The sequence below is a fragment of the Octodon degus genome, unplaced genomic scaffold (assembly GCF_000260255.1).
Source record: "Octodon degus isolate 3935 unplaced genomic scaffold, OctDeg1.0 scaffold00008, whole genome shotgun sequence".
Taxonomy (NCBI): domain Eukaryota; kingdom Metazoa; phylum Chordata; class Mammalia; order Rodentia; family Octodontidae; genus Octodon; species Octodon degus.
Window position 1 is genome coordinate 2374988 of NW_004524584.1, and position 10340 is coordinate 2385327.

The following is a 10340-nucleotide window of genomic DNA, read 5'->3' on the forward strand; positions in this document are numbered from 1 at the left end:
CCGCGGGGCCTCGGCGCGGCCGCCTCCGCGCCACAGACCAACCACCGCACCGCCTTCCTCAGCCGCGGAGAGCGGTAGCCGAGCCTGGAGGGCTGAGGGCCGCCCACCGCGCCGCCCGCCAACGCGCAGGGCTTAACGGGTGGGCAGAGGCGGCCCGGCGCGGCTCTGAAGCCACTGGGAGGCACGCTCTTGTGAACACTACTTTAGGGAGTCCTGTTACTTTTCTTTAAGGATCACCTTTCCCATCACCCCCGTTGCTTCACCCTTTCTGAGCTGGGGCGGGGGTCAATGCGTGTAATACGTTGTCGCATCTGTTCTCCATATTACCTGCTCTTACACTCTTCTGTCTGGTTATCTAATAGCCTCACGACTACTGTGTCATCTGCTTTAGACGTCACATATTAGGGAGACCAAGTGATGTTTGTTTTTCTGAGTCAGGATTATTTCACTTAATCTGATCTCCAGATGCAACCATTTTCCTGCCAATGACAAAGATTCATTCTTCATGGCTGAATAATACTTCATTGTGTATGTATACTACAATTTTTTTTTTGTTTTTTTGTTGTTGTTTATTCTGTCAATGGATGCCTAGGCTAGTTGCATGTCTTGGCTGTGATGAATTGTGCTGCAGCATGAGGAGGCAATTATCTCTATAGAATGTTGACTTTAATTCCTTCAGAGACACCAAGAAGTGGCATACTCAGATCAAAGAGCGGCTGTATTTTTAGTGTCTTGACTTCCATACCAGCAGTGTGGAAAGAGTTCTTTTCCCCTTACGTCTTTGCCACTGTGTGCTGCTTTTTATATTCCTGATGATAGCTGTTCTCTGACTGGAGAGATGAAATCTCAATGTAGTTTTGATTTGCATTTCCCTAGTGGCTGGAGATGTTAAACATGATTTTCAAATAGTTATTGACCATTTGTATTTCTTTTTGTGAAGCTTAGCAAAGTGGTGCACATCAGTAATCCCAGCACTTTTTTTTTTTCTTTTGGAGACAAGGTCTTCTTATGCAGTTGAGGCTGACCTTGAACTCACTTTGTAGCCCAGGCAGGCCTTAAACTTACTAACAGTCCTTTCTGCCTCAGCCTTTTTTTTTTTTTTCCAGAACCGGGGATTGAATTCAGACCCTTGCGCTTGCCAGGGAAGCACTTATTCTACTGAGCCATCTTCCTGCCCCCCACCCAGCCTTCTGAGGGCTAGGATTACAGGCATGTGGGATTACCATACACAGTTCTCAGCACTTTGAACAACTGAGGTATCAGGATTGCAAGTTCAAACTTGGCCAATTTAGTAAGACTCTGACTTAAAATTAAAAAAAAAATTAAGAAAGGGATGAGGATATAGCTGAGTGAAGGTCCTAGTTTTGCTTAGTACTAGTGGAATAAAAGTATTTCTTCAATTCATTTGCCCATTTATTGATTGGGCTATTTGATTTTTTTTTCCTATTAAATGTTTTGAGGTTTTTTTTTTGTTGTTGTTTTTTTTTGTGGAACTGGGGATTGAACTCAGGCCCTTGTGCTTGCCAGGGAAGCACCTATTCTATTAAGCCATCTCCCCGGCCCCTGTTTTGAGTTCTTTATATTTTTTTTAGTGTTAACTTTGAAGAGTAGATGGCAAAAAAATATTCTTCTAGTTTGTAGGCTGTCTCTTTGCAGCTAGTTGTTTCCCTTGATTTACTGAAAGGTTTATTTTTTTGTGCCATTTGTTAGTTCTTGTAATTCCAATATTATTAGGGTCCTATTCAGGAAGTCTTTGCCTGTGCACATGGCTTCAGTATTTTACCTATGTTTTCTTTTAGAAGTTTCAAGGTTTCAGGTCTTATGCCTAGGTCTTTGATCCATTTTGAATTGACTTTTATACAATGTGAGAGGGATCTAGTTTCAATTCTCTGTGAGTATCCAGTTTCTACAGCACCACTTGTTGAAGAGGTTGTCCTTTCTCCAGTACAGTATCTAATTTTGGTTTCTTTGTTAAGAATCAGATGGCTGCAGTTGTGTGGATTTATTCCCGTGTCCTCTATTCTGTTCCACTGGTTTATGTGTCTGTTGTTTTGTGCCTGTGCCAGTGCCATGCTGTTTTTGTTACTATGGCTTTTTAGTATAATTTGCAGTTGGTTATTGTGATGCCTCCAGGGTTGATCTTTTTACATATGATTGCTCTGGCTGTTCTTGAGACTTTGGTACTTCTGTACAAGTTTTAGGATTGCCTTTTCTAGTTCTATGAAGAATGTCATTGGTATTTTGATGAGGATTGGAATTAATCCGTGGATAATTTTTGGTGATATGGCCATTTTAGCAATTATTTCTGCCAAGCCGTGAATATGGGAGGTCTTTCCATCCTCCAATGGTTTCATTTCCTAAGTGCTCATCTCAGGAGATGAGTGAGTGGTCCCTGGAAAGCATGCTCAGCAACAGAATAGTGATATCTGAAGGGATTCTGAAGGATTTCTGGGGGCCCAGCAGGTTTGAGGGCTCCTATGGTCTGAAGACTATTATCTCTCCTTCCAAAATTCATGTGTTGGGACAGGGAGATAGTTTGGCAGTCTAAGCACGTGCCTGGCAAGCACAAGAACCTGGGTTTGATCCTCAATACTGCATGTGGTGTGCTGACCACTGAAACCGGGTATGGGGGCACACAGCTGTAATCCCAGTGCTGGGGAGCTGAGACAGGAGGATCACTATGAGTCCAAGCTGCATACTGAGACCCTCTGCCAAATAAATTAATAAATAGAAGATTAAAAAATTTTCTTTTGAAAATTCGTGTGTTGAAGCTTAAGCTCTAACACAAGTATTAAGAGGTGGGGCCTTTTGGTCATGATTGGGTCCTAAGGGGCCTGTTCTCATGCGTGGGAACTGTTCTCTCATTAAAAAGGGTTTGAGAGAACCTATCTGCCCCCTCCACCATGTGAGTATGATATGACCAGGCTCACCTTGCCCACTGTAGTGTGCCAATTGCTAAGACAAGGAGTTTTGCAAAAGAGGAAGACTCTATTCACAAGGCCACCATTGTGAACACTGGAGATCAAATTTCAAGTCCATCTCCCTGAGAATAGGGTTTGGGGATATGGCATGAGGCACATGGGAAGGTGACTAGAGGTTAGGATGTAACTGGTACCTTGTGCATGTGTGATCCAACTTCAGCAATTACCATCATGACTCATGAGTCTGAGGTGTTAGAGCCACAAGAGAGGTAATTTGGAAAACAAGCGACTAGGAACAGGTGTAGAGTTAGGTCTAGAAAAGTAAATACCTAAGATCAAGTAAAGCAGATTAAGTCCAGAAAGTTTAGCCAGCTACTGTGGTGCCTTGGTTTCATAAAGATGCAGCAGTAAGGCACCACTGTTGAAACAGAAAACCAAGCCCTCCCTGTGCTCTGAATCTGCTGCTACCTTGGCCTTGGCCTTCTCTGGCAGAAATGCAAACAATAAAGTTCTGTTGTTTACCTGACTGTTTGTTTTAACAGCCTGAACAAACTGAAATAGGGGCATAAGGACATCAAGACCCTATTGTATAATTTCTTTCTATAGCTTTCTGTTAATGAAAAGAAAAATTTTTTTTTACCTTTGGGATTGGCAGGGTGGAGGCAGTTTTGTAGGTGCTAAGTGCGTGCGGTCTATGAAAGAAGGCCGAGCTGAATGACAACAGGGAATAACCTACGAATTAAGCTAACTGATCTTCAAAGTTGTATGACCAAATTCTTTTATAAAACTTTTTTTTAATTTATGTATTTGCTTGTACAGCAATTAACCACTAAGAAGAATATATGCAGTGTGTTATTTGTTGAAACTGTACTTCGGATTTGATTTGAAACTGTCTCATTGCTATCTGTTTATCAATAAAATTTTGAAAAAAAAATTTATGTATTTGGTACAGGGTCTCACTATGCAGCCCGGACTCATAGTGATCCTTCTGTCTCATACTTGGCTGTGACTGGGATTACAGGCGTGCGCCACCACACCTGGACTCAGTGGTCTGCTCAGCATGCCCAGGAACAGGGCCAGTGTAGCATGTGGTGCTGGGAATCAAATCCTGGTCCCTGAACTTGCCTAAGTAGGTTCTTAGTCTGCTGAGCTATCTCGCTGGCTCTAGAACTTTCATTTATTAAATCTTTTATTTATTTATTTGGTACAGGGTCTTGCTATGCAGCTCTGACTCATAGTGATCCTCTGTGTCAGCCTCCACAGTGCTGGGATTATAGGCATGTGCCACCACACCTGGTCTTGGTGGCTGGCACCACATGTGGTACTGGGGAACAACCTCGGGTCCTTGACTGCTGAGCTTTCTCCCCAGCTCCCCAGATTCTTAAAGTGTGTTACAAGGATACTGCTTAGCAGGTACTGATTTGTTTGCACTCACAAATGTGTCCAAAGACACCACTGATTTAAGAGAACAGCTAAACACACTTCCATCATAATAGGCTGTTTGTACTGAGTCTCCATTAGGAAAAGGAATTATTTGTGGCTGACCAATTTTTTTAAACTTGTTTTAAGTAGCAAGAATGGAGACAAAAATAAAATGAACAAATTATGGATATTGGATACTTAGATATTTAAAGTTGCCAGTATGCCTGTCTGTCCCTTCCTGGTTTTCATCTCAGTCTAAGAAGTTAATATTTATAATCCCAAAGATACGTTATTGGAATCCCACCAAATTAATTCCAATCTACCACTCCCAGTGCAACCCACAGCGAAAAAGTAAAGACACTAAAACATATTTATAATTATTGGGGAGCCAAGGGGCCCAAAGTCCAGCCATGAAGATGGCTTTATGGAACAAAGAGGCTGACCCAGGGCAGCACCCAGGTTTATTCAGTGGAGGAGTGGCTTGAGGAGGAATGACCAAGTATTGTGGGAAGTAGGTGAGTACTGTGAGCTGAGCTAGGTAGTTGACCTACATTTACCTCTGCCATATGCAGAGAGGATATGCAGAGAGAGTAATCTGCTTTATGCTATTGTGATAGAATCTCTAATGTTTTGGGGGGGGACTGGTGCTTCAACTTTGATGTAGTCTTTCAAGCCCCAGGAAGTTATAGCCTCTGTCTCAAGGCTTGATCCCAGCTGGCGGTGCAGAGCCAATGCATTGTCTCTTCATTGGCTCTTCATCTTGTCTCGACTCAGCTCACATTAAGGAGCAGCAGGTATAGGTTACCAGGGAAACATGCACATCACCTTCAAAGACTCACCAGCACGTCAGCTAGACCAATCATATCAATACAAGGAAATAAGGTTAGGCTCAGTCAAAATGGAGACAGTCGCTCTTCTTTCAAGGAGAGCTGCTCAGGTGGTCCTTCACACCTGTCCAGCATTGGTCTAGCATAGCTATTAGACTATTGGCTATGTGACCCTTTAGAAGCCAGTTCCAATTGTCTACCCCTTTCCCTTATGGAACTCAGCCCTAAGCCATCTGTGTACTTCTCAGGCCATTACTGAGCAAAGGGCAGGGTGTGCCCATGCGGCTGACCTAACTTGTTCAAAAAACTAAGGATTTTTTTTTCCCCGTGGGGGAGGGAAGATGTCATCCTGGTTGCTCCTGGTATAAAGCTGAAAAACTCCCTCTAGCATTAACTTGAAGCTTACCATGTTTATTGTAGAGCAGAGAGACTCATAGCAATAGGTTCCTTGGTGACTTGTTAACCACTGAATTAAGCAAAACCCAAAGTACCTGCCTCTAGGTTTTCTTTTATTATGAGATCATCAATTTCTTTATGGTTTAAGAAGACAGTTTGATTAGGTTTTCTTTTACTTTATTCTGATGTAATCCTAACCCAAAGGTGTTTGGCCTCTTGGTCTCAGAACAGTCAAGGCAATAGGCAAGTTGTCACCCTCTTGTCCTGGAAAAGGGAAGCAAGAATTGAACTTGGTCAAAAATAATAGCTTTCCAGCATTATGGCTTGTGTCTAGGTGTCCCCCTAAAGCTTCATGTGGTCAGAGGTGGGGCTTTTAAGGGGTAGCTGGATCTAGGGTGTGTGATTACTAAATTAGCCCACTGATTGATTTTTTTTTTTTTTTGTGGAACTGGGGATTGAACTCAGGCCCTTGAGCTTGCCACACAAGCACTTATTCTACTGAGCTAACTCCCCAGCCCCAACACTGATTGATTTTGACATAGTCTGGGGTATGGATAATGGGGAACTCGGTGTGGGTAGCACCACTCAAAGGACAGGTAACCTAGATGGGTATAGAGGAACAGAAAGAAATCAGGCCAGCTGCTAGTTCTTTGCTGCTTCACTGCTTTGCTGCCTTCTGCGCACCATGACCTGTTCTCCTCTGTGATGCCCCTCTGCTGTGCCACCCTGCCTTGCAGCCAGCCCACTATGAACCCAAACCTGTGCAAATTGTGAGCTACTCTAAACCTTGCCTCTTTAACTTTGGTTGTTGAATATTTTGTCTCAACAAGTGAGAAAAGACAGCCAGCTATTAGGCCAGGTGTGGGGCACCTGCCAGGAATCCCAGCATTAAAGAGGCGAAGCTAAGAGGTTGCTGAGTTTGAGACCAGCTGCACTACAAAGTAAGACCTTGCTTCAAAAACCAACCAAACAGTTGTCAGCTACTGTTAATGTGAATACTCAGGTATGGAAAGGAAGAGATGAGAAGGGGCTGGGGCAGATACTGAGATCAAACTTACTGTGGCCCCATCTGCCTGGAAGAAGGATGAGTATGGGCTTGAAAGTACAAAGACCTCAGTATTTTGTGCTGGTGGGAGACACTTTAGCCTGTGCTCTCTGTGGTAAATCCCTGTTGGTCAGCATGGAACCTGCATTTGCCACAGACAGGTCCTTTGACCAGATGGAAAAGACCTGTTGACAATCACAACACCATGTGACTGTGAGATGCAATGACAATGGTGGATCCCTGAGCCTTCAGGCCTTCCCTCCAGGTGTGGAAGGCAGATTTTCCCTTTAATTGATTAGTTGATCAATTATTTTTGATCAACTAATCCCTTATAAATTTTTGCAAATGGTGGACAGGACCCTAGTTTTAGATTGTGGATTAAACAGAAATATAAGGCTAATTTTCTTGTAGGCAGCTAAGTTAGACAGAAATTAATATATAATCAAAGAACGATTGGGACCTCAAGAAAGCACAAAAACAAAAAGACATAAGAATTGTGGCTGGAGGAAAATCTGAGAAGATCCAGGCCTCAAGATAGATAAGCAGTACCCAGGCCTGAAAGATAAACACCAGCTTGAGATCATCCTGTAACAGTACCATCTGGTCCAGTGGGTCCTAACAGGCATTCAGGTGCCTAAGCAGGTGACCAGAACATCCAGATTCATTCTCCCCACTTCCCCCAAATACCAGGTTTTTTAAAAACATATCGTTGCTACGTGACTCATTCTCCTCTTGGATCGATATTAGCTAAGTAGCTATACAGCCCTCATAATTCTGCATTGTGACTTTGCTGTATAGACTACCCCTGACAAATGTTCTGCTCAGTGGTCACCTATTGAAGACCCCTCCTGGAAATCCAGGAGCTATTCTTCTTGCTCTAATTTCCAGTAAAACTCTCCTATTTCTTTCTTTTTAAAAAAAATCTGATTTGTTTTTAATTAAGTATTATGGTCACATACAAATTTGTGCTCATGTTGTACCTTCCTCACTTCAGTCCTTCTAATGAGCTGACAGGAAGCACGACTACCAATCACACATACGACAGTAAAAGTTTTAGTCTTGTGTTTTTGAATAGCTGTTTAAGTGCTACCATGAACAGTAACTCAGTCTGATGTAAAGAAATCAAAAGTAGAACTTGCTGTTATATCATGCTAACTCTTAAAAGGATCTGAATTTACAGATCAACTATAAAATGTGAGAAATGTTAAATATCCTTTATTTGGTATTACACATACACCACACTAAAATTCCTTTCAATAAGGAAAAGGCAGAACTTTTTAGATATAGGGAATTCTAATTAAATTGGCATAGTTAAGACTAAAAATATAGACATAGCTTTCTTGTCTTCAGCCACTCCCTTTAACAGGCTAATAAACACAAACTGAAACAGTGGAGTCTTGCTTGGTTTTGAGATAATGAAAGATTCAGTATTTAAACATATTCACATAACCAGTTATATAAATCTAAATATAAAACCAACCTTCAGTAGTTTTGAGATGATATTCTCAATCTTTGTGAAAAGCTGAACATTACTAATCAAGTCCAACCATGTATTTAGAAGGGAAAACAGTGATAGTATTTACTGAACTGGAATTACTATCAAACCTTGAAGAAAAAAATGATACACATTTAACTACAAGCCAATTTTATTTAAATCAGGACTGTCCAACAAAAATATTCTGTCAGCCACTCATGATCAATTCAGAATTCACTGGTGTATGAGATTAAATTATGGTACACATACAAAAACCACAAGACATTTCTGTTCTGTAATAAATAAGGCAGTGACTATTACTCATTAGTAGCTTTTTTGAGGTAAGCTATTAAGTCTGCCCTTTCTCCCTTCTTCTTGATGCCAGCAAAGATCATTTTTGTTCCTGGGATGTACTTCTTGGGATTCTCCAAATACTCCATCAATGTATCCTCTCCCCAGGTGATACCTTTGTTCTTGTTGGCATCTGTGTAATAGAATCCAGCAGCCTGACCTGTCGTCCGCCCAAAGAGACCATGGAGATTTGGCCCATCTTGTGCTTGCCTCCCTTCTCAACAGTGTAGCACAGGGCACACTTCTGTACAAAAATTTTCTTGCCTTTCTCAACATCACCCACTTTTAAACCTGCTGCAGCTTCCGCACCGGGTGGTCACCGGTCTTCCCTTGTTACCACATGGAAAGTTCTAGTGCAGAAGCCTGACGTCCCCACTTTCTAGCCCAAGAACATGCTGGTCCACAGCTAAGTGTCCTATTTCTTTCTTTTGGTTTGCAACTTCATCTCTCTCTGTCGTGAAACCACAAACTTAGTATGTTTGACATCTAACAGACTGGGAGTTCTATTTTTCTTGTATGGTTTTTTTTTGTGTGTGAAAAAAGTGATTATATTTGTACAGAATGGAACATACTTGTATAATGTTTTTAAAACATATTAGGATGAATGAAGCTTGAAGATACCAAAGCAAAAATATTTCCATTGTATATACATACTGGAAAGTCTGCCAGTGATTTCCTGTCACCTCCTGGGTAAAGTCCCAGTAGCATATCCCATTTCTCTAATGAAGGAACACACTCTGATGCCCCAGGAAGCCTTTACTAAGTTCTATTATATTTGTAAATACTTTGGGAGTTAGGTTTGTAGTTTATAGGAGGGCAGACATGCACTGTACCAAAGGGGCCCATCAGGTGTTCTCTACCTTTCCTCCCTGTATTTCTGAGGAACTCTTATTCATTTTTTCATAAATTTTTAAGCAGTCCCCTACGTTTGTCTTCCTTCTTGGCTGCGTACTTAAGTCCTCCGAGGAGCCTTACATGTTCCGGCACCTTGGTCCTACCTCAGGGATTTTGATTTAATGGGCCTAAGTACCGAGTTTTCAAAGCTTCGCAGGTAATTCAAATGTGCAGCCAGGACTGAGCCGCCCCAGCCTACAAGGTTCCAGCGACAGCCTTATGTGTAGTAATCCTTTTGCTTCAGTGGCCGGTACACTTTTCTTTGCTCAGGTTTATCACGTGATCTTTTTTTTTTCAATTTTATTTATTTATTTATGTGTGGCCAGCTACAGCCCACCAGGGGGCGGGGCGGGCTGGCATGTGGTCCTGGGGGATTGAACCGCGGTCCTTGTGCTTTGCTAAGCTTGTTCTAAGTAGGTGCTTTAGACCACTGAGCCATTTCACCAGCCCCTATCACATGATCTTGAATGTATACACATCTCCTTAATTTCTACGCAGCAGTGAAGCATCTTTGTATTGTTACAGGCTAATGTAGGACCATGCACTTCGCAAACATTCGAAAAATGCTGAACGAGAGGATGAAAGGTTAATGATTATTGGGAGTCGTCCAATGCCCGAGTGATCAGCCTTGGCTGGAACATACAGGCCACGCTGACTGGCTCCCAGAAAGAGTTCACAATGAAGGCGGGGAGGGAAACCCCAATGGTGAGTAACTAGAGGCCAATTTGGGGTGACCAGGGAGTCTAGGCTTTACCTTCACCTGCAGTCGCAAAAACGTATTTCTGACAACTTCCGGATAAGCAAGGTTCCAAGAGCGCGCCCAAGGGCCCAACTGGCTGGAGCGCGTTGCGCGTGCGATCGGCGTACCAGCATGCCTATGGCAGTACGCAGACTAGTTGACGTCATCGATAAGCCCCGCCCCCAGCAGTAGAGCCAACCAGTGGACACGAGCTCTCCCAGCCTTGTCTAGCTGCCGGAGAGAGTCGCTCGGAATCTCTGAAGCGAAGCGG